Consider the following 23,464-nt stretch of genomic DNA (forward strand, 5'->3'; position numbering starts at 1 on the left):
AATCCATTACTCAATAAATGAAGCAGAGAAAAAAATGGATTAAACATCTACTGTATGCAGGCTCTACACACCTGTTAGCTGATAAAGGTAAAATAAGGTCCCCATTCTCAAAGAGCTTAGAGTCAAGGATGTGGACAAATAAGGATAAGACCCTGTGACAAAGACTATAAAAGAGAAGTCATAGTGCTGTGGGATCACTGAGGAAGGGCATTAAACCAGACAGGTCAGAAAGGGGCATTAGGAAGGGATTCCTGGAATCTCGCCTCTTCAATCTGCAGTACTCAAATGGAGTTTTTTTTTGTTTTTTTTTTATTAATTAAAAAAATTAACTAACACAACAATAGAAATCAATCCATTCTACATATGCAATCAGTAATTCTTAATATCATCACATAGGTGTATGGTCATCATTTCTCAGTACATATGCATTGATTTAGAGAAAGAAATAGCACTACAACAGAAAAAGAAATAAAGTGATAACACAGAGAGAAAACACAAATAAAAATAAAAAGTACAAAAATATATAAGAGAAAAAAAAACAAAACAAACAAACAAAAAAACTATAGATCAGATGCAGCTTCATTGAGCGTTCCAAGATAATTACATTACAATTAGGCAGTATTGTGCTGACCATTTTTTTTTTTTTTAGACGTCATACCATTCTACATATGCAATCAGTAATTCTTAACATCATCACATAGATGCATGATCATCGTTTCTTAGTACATTTGCATCGGTTTAGAAGAACTAGCATTATAACAGAAAAAGATATAGAATGTTAATATAGAGAAAAAAAATAAAAGTAATAATAATAAGAACAAAACAAACAAAACAAAACAAAACAAAAACCTATAGCTCGGATGCAGCTTCGTTCAGTATTTTAACATGATTACTTTACAATTAGGTATTATTGTACTGTCCATTTTTGAGTTTTTGTATCTAGTCCTATTGCACCGTCTGTATTCCATCAGCTCCGATTACCCATTATCTTACCCTGTTTCTAACTCCTGCTGAACTCTGTTACCAATGACATATTCCAAGTTTATTCTCGAGTGTCGATTCACATCATTGGGACCATACAGTATTTGTCCTTTAGTTTTTGGCTAGACTCACTCAGCATAATGTTTTCTAGGTCCATCCATGTTATTACATGCTTCATAAGTTTATCCTGTCTTAACGCTGCATAATATTCCATCGTACGTATATACCACAGTTTGTTTAGCCACTCGTCTGTTGATGGACATCAAATGGAGTTTTGAAGGATGAATAAGAGTTAGCCAAGTGAAGAAGGTAAGTGAAGGAAATGTAGCCTCTGTAGAAAAACATAGAGGGTGATGTTAACAAGGCAGAGGTATGAGATATATGGTGGGGAAAAAACAAGTGTCAAGACTAAAAAGTAGTCATGAATTAGACCAGAAAACCATTATGTGCCAATTGGCTGTTTTCCCAAACCATAGCCACTAACTGCTCAGAATTAGAGGTGGAAGAACATGACAAAGAAACATTTAGTTTTAAATAAATAATAGTTAATGATAGTCTTTCAGTATTTTGTGTGTGAGCAGAGATGTACTCAAGAGAGTATAAGCTTCAGGGAATGCACAGAAGAAATCTTGGGAGAACTTTGAATTGAGACTCATAAGATTGAGCTAATGTTATCTAGATCTCAGAGGGGTTGGAGGTCAGAGCTAATAAATTGTTAATTCACTTTAATTGTGTCATCATCAAAGACAAGAACTGCTACATCAGCCTCCTGTTAGGCTATAAACTGCCAAGATTTCACCAGGAGTCCAGTGGGCAACTTAATCTACTACTACATCTTTGATGTGGTTGATTTTCCTACACGTGGAAGGTGATTCTGCACTCTCTGCATTAGCTCATCAAACAGTCACTGCTGGGAGAAGACAGCAAGAAACCTAGATACTTCTCCCAGTGGTGACAGTAGATGGGTTGGTGGTTACACCTCTCAAGTCAGGCTGCGAGGCAGATGCTCACAGATTCCTGCCAGCTTGAGAGGGAGGGAAGGAAGGCTGGTCTGTCCCTGCCAGAGATAAAGCCATCCATTTTTAAGGCCGGTGTTTTGAAAAATGTGGTCCCCTTTCGAATGAGTAGAATGGGACCTAGTCATGGAATTGCTACGTATTTGCTTCTCTCCATGCTCTGGAAGGCTCATGGGCTCTAAAGCTGAGCCTCAAAGGGCTTCTTCCTGCCCTGGGAGTCCGGGCATGTGCTTGTTTGGGGAGGCTGAGAAGTATCAAGATGCTGGTGCACTCCTTTCTTCATTTCTTGTTACCCTGGCATAAATCTTGGCCCTGGACTAGTGAAAGGACCAGAAAGGGTAGCCGTGCCAAGCAGGTCCTTTGAGGTCTTTTCTTTCTGTATAGCGTGTTCTGGGTAAAAGGCCAAACTGACTTCATTCCAGGACCAAATCAGTTTGATACTTGAAAGCTACTTTCATAAAGACAGAATGTGAGTGTGTGGAAGGGGTCTTTGAGAATCGAGTCCCGTGTTTTGTGAGTACTCTTGCCTGCTCCTTTCCTCTGGCCCCTCCATGGTTATGCCTTGTCCCCTTCTCCTTTCTCCTGGAGCCTGTGATAGAGATTTTAGATTGTTTATTACTGGCCTCTACCAAAGCTCAGGTTGAGTAGTTCTGTCATAAAACCATCTCACTGCTCTGGGTGTCCACATTCTCATCTACAAAATGGGGTGGATTTTATCTGATCCACCTATCTCACAGTAACGAGTCAAAGGGAATGCAATTAGAAGTTCAATGAAAAGTATAATGTGATACATAAATGTTCTTACTATTAGTACGACTAGTATTTTAAGTTCTATTCTAAAAATTTCTTAAAAGAATGAAAGGAACTTATATAAACTAGGAGTTGAATTAAGCACAGGATAAACTATGCTAAATTTCAAATGGAACAAAATGAAAATTCACATTTTAAACATTGTGCTAACTAAAAAACAAACAAAACCATCTAATACAATGAACCCGTCTCAATAGCACTGAGCTTCTGTGCTGTTTGTTTTGAGACCATTGAATGAATATTCTCCCATATGCATATTTTATTTAATACAAGCCCCTAATAAAATACTTCATTCTGTACTGATTTGTAATTTCTGTCCTTTGCTAGTACACAAATACAGCATGAAAATGACAAAATTGGGTCTTGAATCCCCCTTGATTCTAATAATAGTAATAATAACAATGACAATAATATTAATAATAGTGGACAATGAATTTTAAAACAACCATTATTCATTCTATTGCATGTCTTATGTAACTGCCACCATGCTTTTTCTAATTGCTTAGTATGTGCTGGGCACATTGCTAATTACTTTATGTGCATGATCTTACATAATTTTTATAATGCTTTCCTACGTGGAAGGAGCCATTATTACCACTGTTTATAGATGAGGAAAATAAGGCTCAGAGAGGTTAAGATATTTACCTAAGGATGCACAGCTAACAAGTGACAGGTCCCATCCACCTCCACCGTCAACAGTCTTAAACTATTATGCTAGGCTGCTTCCTTATAAAAAATATGAGGATACTATGTAGCAAATGGAGAAATCAAATGTCTAATATTGAATAATTTATCTAGTTGCTCTTAATATCTAGTTCATTTCTTAAAATTCACCAAAAATATGCAAACTCAAAAATGCAGATATCCCTGTGTTTTTCAGGTAGACACATATCATGGCCAAGCATAGTCATGCAGACACAAGTAGCTCACCATCCCTGTAACACTTGATATGACTCCTACTTCATTACTGATATTGATAATGATGACTTGTCTTTTAAAATGATATTGAAGAAAGCAGGGATAGGAATCACAGATTGTGGAAAGAACATTTTTTTAAAAGATAACTTTCTAGAATGAAGGTGCTTAAAACTGTAAGGAATCATTCTAAGTTCATGAATCTGAGTAAATGATGTCTTATATGTATTATAAATACACATCTAAGGATATATATATATATAATTTTGACAGCAAGTGCTATATTCCCCATGATGCTTATGTGCATCTCAAAGCTTGTTGCTACAGGTCGATGCCAGATATAAATACACGGCATGTGCATATACACACAAATACATGGAAATGCACATTTATACACACACACACATTCATACATCTGTATACACACGTATATTCACAATAATGAGATGACAAGTTATGATGAGAACCTAGATTTTCATGCTACATATTTTGAAATAGTCTGTGTCATCTCTCCTATCCATACATGACACATGATGCTTGCTGTCTTGTACCAAATTTGTTTTTTAGGTTTGTTTGTTTGCACATGGTTTTGTGTAGTAGTATAGAAAAAAGAATGAATTTGGCAGACCTGAAAATAAATTCTGGCCCTGCCTCTTAGTAGCTGGATCACCTTGGGAAGGTTATTTGATTTCACTGAGCTCCTGCAAACGTGGTTAATCATAGTTTTGGAGGGGCTACTTGACCCACGTGATGTGCCAAATTTTGGTACAGAGAGGGAGTTTACGTTCCATTCCCATGAAAATTCCAGATCTCTATCCACTTGCTCCTTCATGCCTCCCAAAGGCCCAAGGAGTGCCCCACTGGCTTACTGAGTTTGAGTGAAGGAACCATCTCAGTGTGTTCTCTTGGTCTGAGTTCACTTTTAGATGTGCTTGCTTCATGGACACATGTGCTCTTTATTTGCCTTCATGCAATAAAGCTTGCTAGAGTACCCTCTTCAAGGGAGTCAGAGAAGGGGAAAGTCATAGTAAATTTAATTCTGGCTGCAGGCTGGCATTTTGTCCAATCTAGATTTATCAGTAATGAAACTGAGATTATGATCACCATCTATCTGACTTGTGTGGATCTCTCAATTGGTTCTGGACTTGGTGTGGAAGGGAGTGGCTATCACCACTCACACTCCAATACTTCACGGGGCTAATGTAGAGGTTGAGATGACATCATCTAGCTCAGTGTATTACACATGGTTAAGTGTCTGGTGATTGTCAGACCTTTGTCTTCCCCTTCCATGTATGACTGCAACTGAACATGGCCAGTCTGGATCTTATAAATGGCTCTTATCTGCCTGTTTTATTTTCCCAGCCGCTAAATCAAATACCATATAATGGGTTGGCGTAAAACAGGAATTTATTGGCTCATGTCTTCAGAAGATAGAGGGTTTGCTTCCTCCGGGCAGGGGGCAGGTCAATAAATTCTGACTGGCTGACAATCTCTGGGGTACAATGCACGTAGAGGTGACTTCTTTCTTTTCTGGGTTCCATTAACTTCTAGCTTCTGGCTTCTCCCTGTAGTTTCATTCTCTGTGACCTTCTCTATAAGGCCTCTAGTAAAAGGATTACCTTGTGGTAACACAAGGAGAGAGTGAAGTCAAGAACTGTTATTTGTCTTCATGTGTTTAACATGCCATTACATGAATTCACCTTGTGTTACCAAGCAGCAGCTCCCAACCCTTTTATTTTTCTTCCAAAACATACAAGACACATAGGGTACACATGTAAGCTGGATAAGACTTTTTGAAGAGCCAGAAGAAACTTAACAAATCAGTTAGTCAAATTCCCTCAGTTTTCCAGGAGGGAAATGTGAGGATCAGAGATGTTAAATAATTTGCCTGAGAACACACAGCTAGTAAGGGCACAACTGGAGCAAAAACCAGGGGTCATCACTCATCACTGCTGCAGGATTTCACAGAACAAAGGAGGACTATATTTTCTATAGAGGGAAAATTAAGAGGCCAGTCTGCCCAAAACCCAAGAGCTTTGTCAAAATAAAGTGTTTCTATTTTGGTATAATAACAAGAGAACGCCCAAATACTTTTTTTTTGACCTAGTTGTCTTTTATTCTCCTCCCTCTCTGCTCTGCCTTGCCCTCCTCTACTAACAATTGCTTTTACGTAGAAAATCCTGTTGTTGTTTATCATTCTATTTGTGGCTCTGGTTTTGAAAATGTTCTCAGGTGAGGCAGACTTCAGAAAACATGCCCAGGAAGGCTCTAAGAGAAGACCGCATGAGGCTTACCTCTCTGAATGTCTTGGCAATCCCTAAACCACTTGGGGAAACACAGCTGATGATCCGTGGGAAGAACACTAGGAACCTCGCTATACCATGGAGTCCCTCCTTTCTCCAGTGGCCTAGGTGATGCCGTGGCTGTGGAGACCTACCAGGCTTCATCCAGATAGAGACGATGACCGTGTTGGTGTATAAATTCCTTCCTGCCTCAGAATTAATTGCTTTATAAAGACATGATCTCATTTACCTTCAGAATATCTTATAAAAATAGGAGAAGGGATGAAAGAATGGAAAAATAAATAAATAAAATAAGAACAAAAAAAATAGGAGAAGGGAAGACATTTTTGTTCCCATTTTATAGATGGGGAAATAGAAGAAGAGATATTGAGAGATTTCAAGATTTTCTCATTTCTACCATTCTCTGCACTTGCTGTTTTCTTTTCCTTGAAAGCTTTACCCCACTTTCTTTCTGGGCAAGCTCCTACTCATTCTCCAAAGCTTGCTTCTTGAAGAAACTTACTCCTTCCTTGGTGCTGCCATTATAATTTCTGTTTTATGTTTGGTACAATATCTAAACTCCTGTACCATAATTTATCATTTATATGTCTCTATCTTTCAGAAATGCATCAGCATTTAGTAATGACCACCAAAAAAAACCCCACTATAATCCCATTTATAGACAATAATAGGAAGCTGAGAGAAATTAAGTGTCTTATGTGAGATCACCAGCCCAGTTTTTTTGATCACAGGGAGGTCTGCCTCCAAGGTGCATTCTCTTTACCCTGGTGTGAAACTATCTCTTTTACAACAAAGATCCAGATGAGAGAATGCATTTTACCCTTATCTCACTCCTAATACCAATAGCTAATTATTAACTCAATTTTTATAATGCTTTGAAATTTACAAAGCACTTTTCCATATACATCATCTTCATTGATCCATGAAACAAAGCTGCAAGGTGGAGATTACTATTATTGCTTTACAATTGAGAAAAGAGAGGCTCAAAAAGTGACCTGCCAAAATCACCCTGCTATTTTGCAATAATTAGCAACTTTCAGGAAAGTAAACCCACATTTCCTAACTCCAAATTTCATGCTGGGTCCCCTTTGCCATGCTGCAATAATTAATTTAGGCCCACAGTCCGTTTAGCATGCAATGACTGCAGCTATCTCCATACAAATAATTTGTGCATAGTACTTAGATACCAAGAGATTCTCATTGGTTCCAAATGTGGCTAGATTTGTCCTCCTTTGGACCTGGTATGGTGAAGTGAATGATGCTACACATTAAGTTAAGTGAAAGAATCCCAGGCTGCACATCAAGTCAAGGAGAGAGTGAAGTCAAGAACTGTTATTTGTCTTCATGTCTTTAACATGCCATTACATGAGTTCACCTTGTGTGAACTAAGCAGCAGCTCCTGACCCTTTTATTTTTCTTCCAAAACATACAAGACACACACCCATGGGAGAATACAGGAATGTGCATAATTCTCCATATTGTAACTTTAACTCGACACTTTTCTCTTCTACTCAAGAAAGCAAGGAAAGGAGAAGGATATTTTGAGCAGGAAACTCCAAAAGATATCTTAAATAGGGTTTCTTGTGTCAATTTTGGTATCTTAGAGGCAAAAAACCCACCTTTGGGATCTCATAACTGATGGGAGCCTACATGTGTGTTGTGTTGCAATAGTTGAGAATAGAAAGTTTCATTTCACAGGGCTCTGTCCTCAAGGAGCTGAAATCATGTGGACAGACATACATACATATCATTGACATACATGCATATCATTGAACAGCATGTTCTAATGCTGAGAATCCTTGTACTGTTAGTTCAAAGAAGAAGTATGAGGTGTGAATTCTAACTGGGAAAATCACACAAATTTTAACAGAGAACTGGATCTTTGAATCAAAACTAGAGGGATGAGTAATGTTTTCATAGGTGATAGGGGAAATGGGGAACAAAGAAGATGGAAAAATGATAAGGACAGATAACTTCTGGTGGGTCTGGGGGAAGGTTAAGTAGCCCTGTTATTACCAGAGTAGACATTTAAGAAGGAGAAGATAGGAAATGAGGTTTAAAAAGTAGGCAGCACTTGAACACCATCCTATTGTGTAATCCTATAGGTAATGGGGCACCATGAATGACTGGGAACAGGGGCATGGCATGATCCAACTCACGTTTTTGGAAGATTACTTTGGCAGCTCTGATCCTGTGGTGTTAATGATCATAACCTGACAAAGAACATTGCGATTTGAATTAGGGAGCTAGAAATGTTAGTTGATGAGCTGGAAAAAAAAAAGTCAAGCATCCCATTTTCCTACTTGTGTCAAGTCAAATAAATGGAGCCAGATAAATGTGGAAAAAAATCGAGATAGTAGCAAAATTGCCTGGAAGCAGAATATTTTTCAAAGTCCCTAATGAGATGTCAGTGAACCTAACAAGCTGAAACTCCCTACCCTATACCTAGTTTTTTGCACTGTCCTTTTCATACAGTCATAATTAAGTTGTGAAATTGGAGTTATGTCCTATCATTAAAGATGAGGGCCAGCTTCACCTGGCTCCTGCCTCCCGGAAGAAGGCAACTTTGAAAAGCGCCTTCTTCCATTGCGTCTTCTTCCCCTTATGCTTCCCCTTGATATGCCTGCAGGCGACGGCATCGTTGCTTTAGATTTTGATTACGTAGAACCATATGGCTCTTCTTTCATTGATTCAGGTATTGAATTCTGTCATTCTTCGTTAGTAATCATTAGGCAGCTGAAGGTGAAAGGAAAATGCCACAATCTTTTTAGTGCCATTGGCTTGTTAGCGGAAGGAAAGGGTAGGTGAGACAGAAGAATCTTTCGTTTTTACAGCAGGACACATTCATACATGAACTGTAGGCTTTATTTATAAATTCTGAAATGCTGTGCTATATGTGTATAACCTGGTATTTTCCTGGAACATTGAGTACCGGTGTTACACCTAAGACTCAGAGCTGGAGTTCTGCGGGTCTGGAAGTTAGCAATCCTTCATATGGCAACTGTTAAAGAAGTCAAAAAAGATCAGGCTTCAATTAGAGAGAAGAATGAAGTCAATCTGGTTTGTACTAAGTTAAATCAGAATACAGGGTAAAGGTGGAGATTGTCTGTATTTTAGAACTTCATTTACTATATAAGACCAAAGGAAGAGAGGTTATTAAATCTAAAACCTAAATTTTCTGTAGCGCACAATCTAACAACCTTTCTGGCCAGTTTAGTTAAATAACCCAAACACTTGGAGCCTAGATTTAGGAAAGAGGGCTTGCAATTCCGTATAGCTTCATGTAATACCCAGATACATTCCAGAGTATGTTGGGCACATAATTAAAAAGTATTGCAAAGTCCCTTGAGAGACTAGAGAAAAAATATGAAATTATTAAGCTTTCCCACCTGGGAAATCCCTGATACTCTCTCAATCATTAGGGACTCCCAAGTCAACAGCCCAATCTCTTGATATTGAGGCTTGCTCTTGTGAAACATATTTCTGTAACAGGGAAGCTAAGCCTACCTATAATTAAGACTAAGAGTTACTTCTAGAGAACCTCTTTTGTTGCTCAGATATGGCTTTTATCTCTCTAAGCCCAACTCCCAAGTAAAGCCATTATCCTCTCCCTGTGTGGGTCATTACATCCAGGGATATAAATCTCCCAGGGATGAGCCTGACCCTGGCACCACTGGATTGACAATCCCTTCCTGACCAAATAAGAGGTAAGAAATGTAACAAAATAAGGTATCGGTGGCTAAGAGATTTAAATAGAGCTGAGAGGCTATTCTGGAGGTTACTTGTATGCAAGCTTTAACTAGATATTGCTAATTGACACAGTATGCCAAGCCCCAATCAACAGTATTTCTGAAAATCCTAAAGAATATCCAGAGCTCTATCTGAGACTCCATAAAATTTTCACTTACTAAGTTTATTATTCAGAAAGCAAAAACCCCCAGATGGTTCCTAGGCCAGATAAGTTCTGAAACCCAGAATTGCCAGTCTCCCCAAGAGTATCAACCAGTTGCACCCCCATCCCATAATACTGAAGCCCCTTTTCAACATGAAGAAGTTAGAGTGGTTAGTGCCCAAAGATCCTTAAAGATTCGGAGAAGGATGAACGGAAGAGAAGTTGTAACAGAGAACATAGGATTTAACAAATGAGTATGACTGTCGAATCTTATATTGAAATTTCTTCTTAGTCTCCTTAGAGAAGCTAGAAGGAAAAACCTGAAATTGTGGAACCATAATCCATACCATACTTTGAAACTTGTTCTATAAGTATTTGTTAAAATGTACTTTGAAATTTATTGCTTTTTTGTATATAGGTTATATTTCACAATTTAAAAAGTTTTTTTTTTTTTTAAAGAAGCACCTGCCATGGGCCAGACAATGTGTGGAGCTCTCTAGATATGCCAGTATCCCTGTATTTCTTTCAGGGTGCTACCATGAAAAGTAAGCATTATATCCATTGTACAGATGAGGAAACTGAGGCTCATAAGGCTTACAGGATTTATATAAGCTCCTGTAGTTGGGATTAGAATTCAGGACAGGCTTACTCCAAACCTGTGCTCTTTCTTTTCCACTCCAATAAATGATAACAACTATATTCATATACAAATAGTGTGTTCCCGGAAAGGAGGCTTACCTCCATCAGTCACCACTCAGGGAGCGTCTTACAGTGCTGCATACACTTTGCTAGGACACTTTAAAGTGCAAAATTTAAGCCTACAGAAACCCTTTGAAGGGTATTGTTTGCTCCTTATTATGAGTGAGCAAACTGTGGTTTAGAGAGTCTAGGTGATTTACCCCAAATCACACAGGTAAAGAAGTACAGATGCTTCTTTATTACATTGCCTTTTAGTGAGATCTCCACAGGATAAAATGCACTACTGAGCAAAGAAGAGTAAAGGACATTGAAGTACTAAGGCCAGCTGGCAGTCTGAGAAAGAGATTTAGAAGGTAGTCTCCTTTTCCTGAATCCCTGACATTCTAGAATGTGGGGGTAGAGTGGAGAGGAAGGGAAGGGCAAGGGAGCAGCGGCTGCCTCTGCACGGGGCACAGCTAGCTCTGTGATGTGCCAGCCTGGAGTCCCTGCAGAACATCTACAATAACTAACTCACTAAATAAATAAGAACAACATGTCCCATCCCCTGAAGGACTATTTAAATAAACGTATTGAACAGATTCATAAAGCTATGACTGGAAATGGGGCTGCCTGGGAAGAGAGCTGCTATGGACGTTCCACTGTTTAATAGCTCTGATTCCACGTGTCCTTCACCTGCCTGGGGAGGGACTGATTTTCTCCTCAACAGCAATCCTAGCAAGGGCTCGGGCCTCCAGGATGGGGTCTGTTCTCCCTGCTCCGTCCATCATGGCGCACCCATGATGCAGATCCACGATCCTCTGAAGGCTTAGGGGCCAGATATGTGTCTGAAATTTGGAATGTTTCAGACTTGTGAAAGGCATGTGACACATATATTGCACAGTATGTCACACCCCTTGCCAGGTCTGGGGCAGCACTCAAAACCAAACACGCCAATATTTTTTTGCAGTAAAATGCATGAGCATTCATACTAAGTGGGATGAATATACACTACGTAGCATCCCTTTAATCCAGGTCAGGTTACATTAGATTTTGTTACCAAAATGAGCTATACACACACACACACACACACACATACATACATGCACAATTTTTAGTTTTCAGGGCTTTTTTTGATTTTGTAATTCAGATAAGAGATTGCCTACTACTGCTTAAAGGGCAATTCATATAGAGTGCCAATTATGTGCTAGGTTCTGTGCTGAGTGATGTACAAAAACAAAAGCCTCAGAGCCCCTGTAGTGAATATGGTGTTACTTTTTGAATTTTGCAGCCTAGGGCTACAAAAAGTACAATTGATAGGTAATAGTTATTGTGGCTATTTAAATTTTAATTAAACGTAAATAAAATTTAAAACTCAATTCCTTGATTACACTAGACAGAGCTTGATACCACATCTTGTACTAGCTACCTGTGCCTAGTGGCTACTATACTGAATAGCACAGAATATTTCTACCAGTGCAGAAAGTTCCATGGGACAGAGCTGGTCCATAGGTGATATAATGTCATGGTTACAAACATAAATTTTGGAACTGGACTTCCCAGCACCATTTCCCAGTTAAGTGGCTTTGGCCAAATTTGTTAACATCTTGGCATCTCAGTTTCCTCATGTGTAAAAAAAGGGATAAAAATATAAAAATAGTGCCTACCTAGTAGGCCATGGTGGCTTAGCAGGTAGAGTCCTTGCCTGCCATGCTGGAGACCAGGGTTCAATTCCTGGTGCCTGTCCATGCAGAAAAAAAAAAGAAAGAAAGAAAATAGTGCTTACCTTTTTTGTTGTGAGGATTAAAGGACTTAATACCTATAAAGCACTTAGATGAGTGCCTGGCATGAAGTTATCTCCTAATCGTATTAAACATTATGATTATTATTGCAAATTAGAAAATCAAATCATAGAAGCACATTTTAAATTCTACCTCTCAAGTTTTTGTTCTTAAGCTGAATGTGCTACAACCTCTGTAGACAGTGTCTTGCTCATCTCTGCTCTTGCGTTGTTGAATGAATGAATGAGTGAGTGAGTGAATGATGAGGTCTGAGAGTGGCAAATTGGAGGCCAAGAGCAAGGAACAGCTGCATGCTATCCTGTTTTTTAGGACCAGCCTCAGATGTAGGAGTCTGCAGTTCTACAAACTGAACCATGGTTTTCCTTTACTGATTCCTCAGACCAATTTATTCAATGCATTCTTTAGTTTCTACTTAGTTTAATTTTCCTCTTTCTAATAAGTTTTAAAAATCAGCCATAAGTAGGATATTTTAAGGCACTGAACCTACTCTCAGGACTATATATTTGAGATACTAAGTTGAAGCTCCATTGATTGTGTTTGGCAGTGGTCGAAACAGAAATAAAGTACAGCTGCTGCCTTGAAGTCATTCAAAGAGATCACTCAGGAGCTGTGCATGGGTTTTGGGTGGACAGAACCTGGTATGGAAAGAGACAGAAGTGCTCACTGCAGAACACTGGGCATGGAGTTGAATGGGCTGGGGTCGAATTTCATTTTGAACCGAACAAGGACAACTTTTTGAGCCTCAGTTTCCTCATCAATAATATGGAATAACTTGATTCTGTGTCCCTCACATATTATTGTAAAGATCCAATGCAAAGTAGATCAAAACACATTTTCAATTACAAAGACCGCAGCATACATAAGAGGTATTTACTAACACAGGTGACTTCTGATAGGAAGGGCTGTGTCATGGTCAGGTTCATGTGTCAACTTGGCCAGGTAGTGGTGCCCGGTTGTCTGGTCAGGCAAATACTGGCCTGTCCGTTGCTTTCATGGACTTAAATAATGATTACGCTGGCTGCATCCACAGCTGATTGCATTTGTAATCAGCTAAGGGGAGTGTCTCCTGCAATGAATGATGCTTAATCTAATCATCCGAAGGCTTTTATGCAGGATTCAGAAGAACAGTCACTTTTCCTGCATCAGCCGGTGAGCTTCTCCTGTGGGGTTCATCCAGACCCTTCATTGGAGTTACCAGCTTCACAGCCTGCCTTACAGATTTCGGACTCTTCCATTCGCACGATTGCCCAGCTAGCCTCTCCTGAGAGTTCTGTAAGGAGCTTCATCAGAGTTACCAGTTTGCAGCCTGACCTACAGACCTTGGACTCTACATCCCCATAGTTACGTGAGACGCTTTTATAAATTTTATAACTACAGATATCTCTTGCTGATTCTGTTTCTCTAGAGGACCCTAGCTAATATAGGTAGCCTTTGGGCTTTGAGGGAGACAAATGTCTGGTGAGCATTAGTAACTGATGTTGCTTATTAATTGATAGGCATCATTTCTGCATTATTGGCAAAAAAAAGAGTTGTGATATACATGCTATTAAAATCCATTGAATGATGAGCTGAGCATTTCCAAGGACCAAATGAGTACAGTAGTGTTGACACTGTTGTTAGGGTTACTGAACAGAAGACTTGGAGTCCTGCTGGTGAAGGCATTATCCTTTATGTTGTCCTTTGCCTTCTTTAATAAATTCACTTTGTATTTTGCATCAGTAAAAAGAACCATCCCCCTTAGAAGCATGCATGTTGCCTTTGATCAAACAATGAGTTGTGTCATCATCTTTTTTTTCCCCTTGCCCTGGCCACAAGGAATCCTATAGCTTTTTTTTGCTTATCATTTTAAGTTGTCACTTTAGTCTAGATTTGGAGTGGAATGTTTTCATTCTTTATACAGTTTTAGAATTAAATAATTGAATTATAGAATGACAGAAGAGGAAGAAAAATAAGACTGGGAAGTCTGAGTTCTTCATTTTATAGATGAAGAAATTGGAAGTTTAGAGAGACCAGAGGCATGCCCAGGGACTCAGGACCAATCAGTGGCAGAACTAGATTTCTGTCTAAAATTGCTATCTCGTAACTCACAGCACACTCATCAAGCAGGTTCTAATCAAAAGTTATATGGTGGGGGGGCCACGGAGTCTCAGCAGGCAGAGTTCTCGCCTGCCATGCCAGAGACCCGGGTTCGATTCCCAGTGCCTGCCCATGCGAAAAAATAAAAAAAAGTTATGTGGTGAGCATCAAAGCAGATCAAGGAGTTTATATGATTCTAATGTATAGTGTAAGAGCTCGATGTGGCCATTTAACCATAGGAATCGCCTATGGGGACTGAAGTACTTATGTCCTTGGTTACTGTCTCATTTAGGAATACGTGTAGTACCAAATAATAATTCCCAACTGAGGGTGGCTTAAATAAAAAGAGATTCATTTTCCTCACACAGGAAAAAGTCTGATATAGGCAATTGATAGCATTTACTCAGTTGCTCAAAGATGCCTCCAAGAACTCAGGAGGCATCTTTCTACCTCTTTTTCATAAAATGGCTATGTCTGTACCAGCCATCATATCACTTTGTAGAAAGGATGAAGGAGGAAGAAGAAAGAGATAAAATAGTGGGTGAGCAAATTCTATCATCCTTCCTATTTCTCTCTCTCTCTCTATTGAGAAAGTCCAAGCTTTCCCAGAACCCTTTCAGCAAACTTCCACTTCCATTTAATTTTCCAGAACGATATCACCTGGCCACACCTAACTTTAAAGTTCAGGATACTGAGTATTTAGCTTTCCAGCCTCTTTTATTGAGTCAATATTGAAAATGTTTAACAATTAACAAGGCACAAGCATAGACTAATCAAAATGATGCAGCCATGAGCACCTGGCACAGCTTTAACACCGTATATCAGCTTTGTTTATTGTAAAGGATGACCAGGATATTGAAAATATTTAACAATTAACAAGGCACAAGCATGGACTAATCAAAATGATGCAGCCATAAGCTTTAACACTGTGTATCAGCTTTGTTTATTGTAAAGGATAATCAGGGAGAAGAGCAGTAGGGATGGGTTGAGTGAGTCTACCCACGGCGTCTTCTGCTGTCACAATATTTTATATTAGGGGTCAGCAAAGGGCCAATAGTAAATATTTTAGGTTTTATGACTTCACAGTTTATTTTGGTTACTCAACACTGTTGTTGTGGCATGAAAGCAGCCATAGCCAATGCAAAAAGGAGCGGGCATGTTTGTGCTCAAGTAAAACTTTATTTAGAGGATCAGGTGTCAGGCTGGATTTGGTTTGTGGGCTCTATTTTTCTGACCCTTGGTCTACATCCATGTCCACATTAGGGATGTGCTGGCAATGAGAAAGCAATCGTGCAGGTTGGTTACTTCTAGCTACCTCTCTCTGCGTGGTATCCAGGTGAGCTTTGCCAGCATGATTCCATCTGGACTAGATGATTCTTTCTTGGCCTAATGGAAAAGAAGCTATTTATGCTTCTTTCAAGACACTCTGCATATTTTTAACATATGCCTAGGAGTATTGGTCTTGGGTTTAATTCTTAGTATGATAATTTTATGTGTTTCTATTTTTATTTTTTTTTTTTTTTACTTTCGGGGGCACCTCCCTGTCTTCCCCAAGTATTGTCATCTTGAACTTCATAATGCTAGGGATGTTCAATGAGATAATGCTCATGAAAGTGCATTATCAGTTCCAAAGTGGTATACAAAAACTCCCTCTTATAACAAAAAGCCTCCCTCTCTGCCCATGCTTCAAGGACCTTCTTTTCTTTCCAAGGACCACATGCATTTCCTGGCATCACATCTGCTCCTCTCTGAGCCAAGTTTCTCTTTCCTTTGGCAGTGCAGTTTGCTTAGGTGGATATTAATTGCCATGATAAGGTCACTGAAGTAAGCTTCCTTTACAAGAACTCTCCAGGGGTCCCAGGACACATACACATACCCACACTCACCCACTCTCATTAGACAGATGTTTTTTCATTTTGTGCAGCAAGCCTTTGGCAGTAGATACTTTATGATAGAGGAGTGGATGAAACATATGAGCACCATGAACCACCTGAAGTCCAAACCAGAACCCTCAGCACCATCCTGGCATTCCCCTCTCCCATGCACCTTCCAACCAATCAACAGCTTTGTCCTTTCTGCCTGGAGTTCTTCTCTCCTCCCTTTTCTTGCTTAGTCCTTATCAATCTTCACTCTTAGTCTGAACATTTCTTTACTTCCTGACTTCCTATCTCTGTTTCAGGTACCCCTTCTGTGTGCCCTCATGATACCTAGATAGAATAGCCATCCCACTATATTGTCATTGAATGCTTGTCTGCTTCTCCCACTGGGTGTGGGTTCTGTGAGAAAAAAAAAAACATGTATGTTGTGCTTATGTTTTATCTGTAGCATGGTGATTGACACTTAACTGGACTTGTATAAGCATTTTATCCATTTCTTTACCATAGACAAGACTGAATCATCTCAAAGCTGTTGGTTTTTTATTATTTTGAAGGTCTTTAAGAAAGAGGGTCCTTATGACCTTCTGGGGTTCACATCCTGTGTTTGGGCCATCAGATTTAGATCATGCCACCCAGCTGGAGTGACTGAGTAAGACTTTGGCAGCCTGTACGTGGTGCTACATATATATATATCTGGTTAGGACATTTTTAGGAAAATCATTAAATCTATTCATTCACTCCTTCATCCAGAAAGCAGTTATGGAGCTTACTGTGTGCTGGGTACTGAACTAGGAACTGTGGGTTCCATAAATAATAACTTGGGTACTAGCATCCATGTGCCGGATTTGTTAGACACTTTTGCTAGGAACACATCAAGGTCTCATTTAGTCTTCATTACAGGTCTGTGTGATGTCTGTGGATATTTTCATTTTACAGAAACATTTGAGATCACACAGTCAGGAGCTGAAAGTGTATAAAACATAGTCTCTGCTTACAAGGAATTCATAATGAAACGGGAAGCATTCATTCATCCAAAAAGTATTTATTCAATGTCTACTTTGTATTTGGCACTATTACAGATTTGGGGGATATACTAGAGAACAAGGTAGACAAAGTCCTTGCTCTTAAGAAATTTTTATCCTGCTGGAGAAGAGATAGGTGATAAATAAGTAAGCACATACATGAGGAAAATACTCTCCAATGGGCTAAGGAAGTGGCTTGGGGATTGAGGAGCTATTCCAGAAGGAGTGGTCATCTCCCTGGAAAGATGATCCTTGAGCTGAGACCTACAAGATCAGCAACGAAGGATGTGTGGACCTGAAGGCAGTGTGTACTGTGGGGCAGAGTTCCAAGGCTCAACGGGAACAGAGAGGGTCGTTATGACTGAAGGATGGTGAGGGAGGGTGCAAGTGTCATGAGATGGCCAGACAAATAGGATGGGTCCAGATTTGTGTAGGGCCTTTTGCTGGTTTGAAAGGATTTATGTACCCTAAAAAAAAAAATTTAATTAAAAACAATCTAGTAGGAGCAACAGTTTCTTCTAATCCCTATTCAGTATTGTAGGTTGGAAACTTGATTAGGTTATCCCCAAGGAGATGTGACTCAATCAACTGTAGGTATTAAGCTTGATTAGACAGAGATGTGTCTCCACTCATTCTACATGAGTCTTGATTAGTTTACTGGGATCCTGTAAAAGAGGAGACATTTTTTGGAGAGAATGCCTCTTGAGAACAATGAGAAAGCTATAGCCGAGCCACGAGGCAGAGAGAGCCACAGAATCCAGCAGCCAGTGACATTTGGAGATTCTGAGAGAGCAGAGAACGCCACAAAACCACAAAGCAGAGAGTCCACCTGCCAGCGACTTTTGGAGATGAAGAAGGAAAACACCTCCCAGGGAGCTTCGTGAAGCAGGAAGCCTGGGGAGGATGCTAGCAGACACTATGTTCTCCATGTGCCTTTCCATTGAGAGAGAAACCCTGAACTTCCTTGGCCTTCTTGAACCAAGGTATCTTTTCCTGAATCCCTTAAATTGGACAGTTCTATAGACTTGTTTTAATTGGGACATTTTCTTGGCCTTAGAACTGCAAGCTAGTAACTTCTTAAATTCCCCTTTTTAAAAGCCATTCCGTTTCTGGTATATCACATTCTGGCAGCTAGCAAATTAAAACAGGCCTTATAGGTCATTATAAGGACTTTCATTTGTTCTAAGTGCAATGGGAAGTTACTGCAACATTTTAAGCCAGCAAGGACCTGGTCTAACTTCTAAATATCCCCAGACACTTTGTGGAGAAAGGGCTACCGTGAGAGTAAGAGGGGAAATGTGGAGAGCAGTTAGGAGTTGGGTGGGAGGGCAGCAAGAAGAGATAGAAGGAGTTGATGGTGGCTTGTATTAGGATGGCCACAGTGAAAATGGAGGGAAATGAATAGATTTGGAATGGAGCAAGAGAACTACATCTCAGTGAGATAAGAGCAGGCACTGAGGTGTATGAATGGGGCTCACTTGTGGCACAAGGAAAGGCATGAAAAGGTCTTTACTCATCCTCTGGGCCAGTGGTTTCCAAACCACGTTCCATCATACCTGAAGGAATGTTAAGAGTTTTTCTGGAGAAAAGAGGTACTCATGATCAAAAAATTTAAAAAAAAAAAAAGAAAGAAAACAGAAAAAAGCCCTGGGTAATGCTGCATCCTGTGTTGTAAAATGATAGTGAGCATATAGCTATCCAAGGCTCTAGGAAATTCAGCAGTGAAACCAATTAAACCATAATGCAGCATTTTTCAAGTTTATTTAATCCCAGAACTCATTTATCACAGAACATCTTGTGCCACAGCAACATTCCATGGAAAAGGTGTGGTGGAGCAGATGATCTAGAAGATGTCTTATTTAATTCAAGGCAAGATGGTGGCCCAGAGTGAAGTGACTACCTAAAATCATATGGCTGAGTAGAGGCAGAGCCTGGCAGAAATGCTTTTATTCTCTGACTCAAGACACTTTCCTTCTTCCACCCCAGGCTCTCATTCGCACTTGCAAAGAAGACATGTGCTACTGTAGTGATATGATTCAAGGGCAGATAATGTATACCCCTGCCTGCTGCACAAACAAAGCACTCTGCCCCACATACCGACATCCCAGAAGGGCCCTAACTCAGAAACAGTGATGCGCTGTTCCCTGACCAAAGTGTCAGGCTTATAAATTCTTATCCTAATGAACAAATGGAGTGTTGTAAAAACTGCACACAGTGAGATATACCACAGCTGTGGTGGCCTGAGGGGTCGAGGTACTCTTGAAATATGCTTGTAAACTCCATCCCCCACCAGCAACATTCTAAACAATAATGGGCTAAAATAAGGCGATAATTAACATTGACGGAGTCTAGGCTTAGCAAAAAAACAGAAAGTTTTCATATTTTAAGGTGTCAGGGATGCAACTTGATTGTGGTTCTGGGTAAGCTCTTGGGGGACTTGTCTTTTGTTGCAAAGGATAAAGAGTGCCCCTGTACTTTTCAGCTGCAAGGCAAAGAGAGTGTGTGTCAGGGTCATATTTTAATCCAGATTTTGCCATTTCCTAGCTGGGTAATTGTGTGTGAGTTGCCTACCTTTTCTGGCCTCCATTTCTTGGCTGTGTGATGGAGAGACTAAGCAGTTGCAAAGCTGCCACAAGAAGTAAAGCAAATAATGAATGTCTGGCACCTAGCATGCCTGACGCAAGGTAGGTGCTGGGCAAATGGAAGCTGTTAGAATTATGAATGTGGTCTCTTCCTCTTCTTAATGCCAGATCATTCTGATAGCATTTGTCACAAATGGCCTTAGTGCACAGTTATTTATCATGCACTTGAATTGTTAAGATACTTTTGATGGCAAATGACAGAATCCCACTTTGAATTAACTTAAGCCAAAGAAAACATGTGGTGTCTTGCTTGTTTGTTGTCGATGATATTATGTTACCTTATGTTAAAGTAGCAAAAACAAGATTGCAGTTCAGCTCTAGGAATAACTAGAGTCCAGGGCCCAAATAAAGTCACAATTCCTTCTCTCTTGACTCTGTGATTCCTTTCCTGTGACAAGCTTTCTGAATAGGGAGAGGAATGGCTGCCAACAATCCTGGAGGACTCTGCTTTAGAGTTTAAAAATACCAGGGAGGGCCGTGATTAGCCTGTCATGGGTCACCACCAAGACCAGTCAACCATGGTCAGGCTGGGTAAATCTATGAGGACATTCTGGCATCTATTCACATCACAGTGTGGGACAAAAGGATCACTCAGGAGAAGGCTTCAGACATGGGGGCAGTTGGGAAGACATATATATATATCCCCTTCTAAACTAAGCTGTCTGAGAGAGATCCAATGGTCAGCTTATCATTTTGCCTGTTCAGTTTGCATTCCACCTTCTTTTGTTAACAGTAACCTCTTTGCCTTTGGAGAACTACCCGTTCCTTCCCATGTGGTTTAGGGAGGATTTTAACCCATCTTTCCTCCACTGTACCCTGCCATTAGTCCGTCTACATTCCCATATTCTTGGCCCAGGTGAGCATGATACATCATAGGCCAATTGAACTCTAGCATTTTCCTAGATATTTGATTTTTGAAAGGAATGACACAGCCTGGAGCAGAGTAGTTCTGTTGACAAGAATTTAAAGAGTCTGTCCACGTGTTTTTGCTACCAAGATCCCTAGAGCTTCCTGGCTGTTATCCTACCTAAATTTTGGGGGGGCATGGTGCATGATCCGGAAATAGAACCCGGGTCTCCCTCATGTCAGGCGAGAATTCTACCACTGAGCTATGCTTGCACCACCTCCTACCTTAGTTCTGATGGTTCAATCCTCTTATCCGTTCTTGAGCTGCCCTAAAGTAGCTACTGCTGCTCATTTAAGTTAGCTGGAGTCCATTTCTGTTGCTTATGGCTAAAACTCCCTAACAGATGGAGGCAGAGGCTGTATATTAATCATTTTACTATCCTCCATGCCCCTTACTTAACCCACCTGGCACACAAGTGCCGAACATGTGGTGTACTTGTTGACTTTACAAATTCGTTTCACTTATTTTTCTCCAAATATCCTGTCCCCTTTTTTTCAAAAAGGATTTCACCTCAGACCTCATATGTAAAACAGTTACATAGTGAACAGTTATAGCAAACTTTAAGGAACCCCAAAGTTTCATGGAACACCCCTGGACTTGAGGGCATCACATGCCCTTCCAACACTAAGTTTATACTACAGTGTGACCCTACACCTGAGCTTCCTTTGGATCCTGGATGTGCCATCTTCCTTCAACCCAGAACCATTCTCTGTATCTCAACCCTGTTCTGTTTGAGACCCGCAAAGATACTGTTTCCTAAACTTAGTACTCCTACTTAAAAGTGCCAGTTGATCTCATTCAGCTAAATGTTTTATGTGTACTTGTCATGAGAGTATTTCATACTATTTGGAAGATTTGTATGTCATTAAGCCTAAGGCAGCCCAGGTTAATTGAAATTGTTATTTTTGGAAATGAAACTATTATTTTTTTCTTTAATTGAAGCTTTTCCCCAGAATAAAAATGTCACATGCATTGGAGTTCACAGTAGTGGCCCTAAAAAATTTGCATACATTAAGATCACTGGATCTCAAATGCAGATTCCTGAACTTTAACTTCCTAAGAGTCCAGTTTAGCTCCATTGAGTCCTAGGAATCTGCATCTGTAAAATAGAGAAAATAATTGTGCCAACCTGACTGAGCTATCTTCATTCTTAAATAAGGTGGTAGATTTAATTTTAAGATCCAGTTCTTGGCTGAACATAAGCATCTGAAAAATGAGACCACTATTATTGTTGTTAGTTCTGTTCATAACATGATATCCAGTGGCTCATCTGGTGTTGATTTAGGCAGGTATAGAAATCAATAGTCCTAAAGATGGGTTATCTCAGTTCTGTCTATCCCAACCTCTGCTGTATTAGTTCAAATTCACCATCATCTGTGCTACACAGCTCTCCCTACAACTGATCTCCCTGCCTTTACTCTTTTATGTTTGAGTTCATTCTCAAAAGAACAGTCAGTTATTTTACCAAAGCTCAAATATGATGCTATTACCTTCCACTAAAAACACTTCCATGGCTCCCATGGAAACTTTGGAGTTCCTTAAAGTTTCCAGGGTAATGTGGTCTTAACTTCTTATCATTGTTCTGCATGGTTTGACCCATGCATCTCTCCTCAGCAGCAATTTTCTCTCTTCTTCATCCCTTGCTCTCCATGGGGCAACCATTGTGAATAAACTGGGCTCCTCAAAGCTTCTCTGGCTGTGCTCACTCTGTTCCCTGTTCTTGAAACATGCTAACTCCCCCTTTGCTTGGCCAAGGACCCATCAGGTTTTTATTGCCTGATACTTTCCTATAAAACTCATCTGGCTTCCCATGGGCTAGGTTCGATTCCTTTTTATATGTTGTCACCAAATCCTTTATCTCTACTGTAATAGCACTTATCACAATATATTGAAATTACCTGGGTATTTCTCTGTGTTCCCAAAGGTATTAGACACTGTGTTTTTTCTACCTTTTAATCTTCAGGGCCAAGAACAATGCTTAGCATATTGTGGGTATAGATGCTCAAAAAATGCTTAGGAAGGAAGGATGGGAAGGAGGGAAGGAAGGAAGGAAGGAGGGAGGGAGAGAGGGAAGGAAGGAGGAAGAGAAGGAAATTAGTTTATTTCAGCTGGACACTAGACAGTGATGGAAGGTACAGAGCCCAGAACTCAGTTCTACAGGGAAAAGAACTTATACAAGTTAGGTCGAGTCATGGTGTCAGCTGAATTCAAGGCATGGCCTCTGTTTTAGTTTCCCTATTGCTAAAACAAATACCATAGAATGTGTTGGCTTAACAACAGGAATTTATTGGCTCACAGTTTCAGAGTCTAGAAGACTTCTTTTCTCCCAGAGTCATTATTTTCTGTCTGTCTAGCTCCTTGGGGGCTCCTTGGCTTTTCCATCATGTGGAAATGCACATGGCAGCATCTTCTCTTTCCTCTTCTGGGTTCTGTTGACTTTCAACTTTTGGCTACTCCCCAGTGGCTTCTCTTGCTGTGACTTTCTCTATAAATCCTCCAGTAAAAGGATTAAAAACCATCCTGATTCATTTGGGCCACACCTTTAC

General features: G+C 39.9%; 1 long non-coding RNA gene across 1 annotated transcript in view; it reads left to right on the forward strand.

Annotated features, from left to right (window-relative positions):
• Positions 1 to 1,243: 1,243 nt before the first annotated feature.
• LOC143662946 (uncharacterized) overlaps positions 1,244 to 23,464 on the forward strand; it is a 504,552-nt gene continuing 482,331 nt past the window's right edge. Inside the window, exon 1 of the long non-coding RNA XR_013165678.1 lies at positions 1,244 to 1,290. This is a non-coding gene — a long non-coding RNA (uncharacterized LOC143662946). The remainder of the gene's footprint in view (positions 1,291 to 23,464) is intronic.

Source organism: Tamandua tetradactyla, chromosome 2, assembly GCF_023851605.1.
Source record: "Tamandua tetradactyla isolate mTamTet1 chromosome 2, mTamTet1.pri, whole genome shotgun sequence".
NCBI classification, from domain to species: Eukaryota; Metazoa; Chordata; class Mammalia; order Pilosa; family Myrmecophagidae; genus Tamandua; species Tamandua tetradactyla.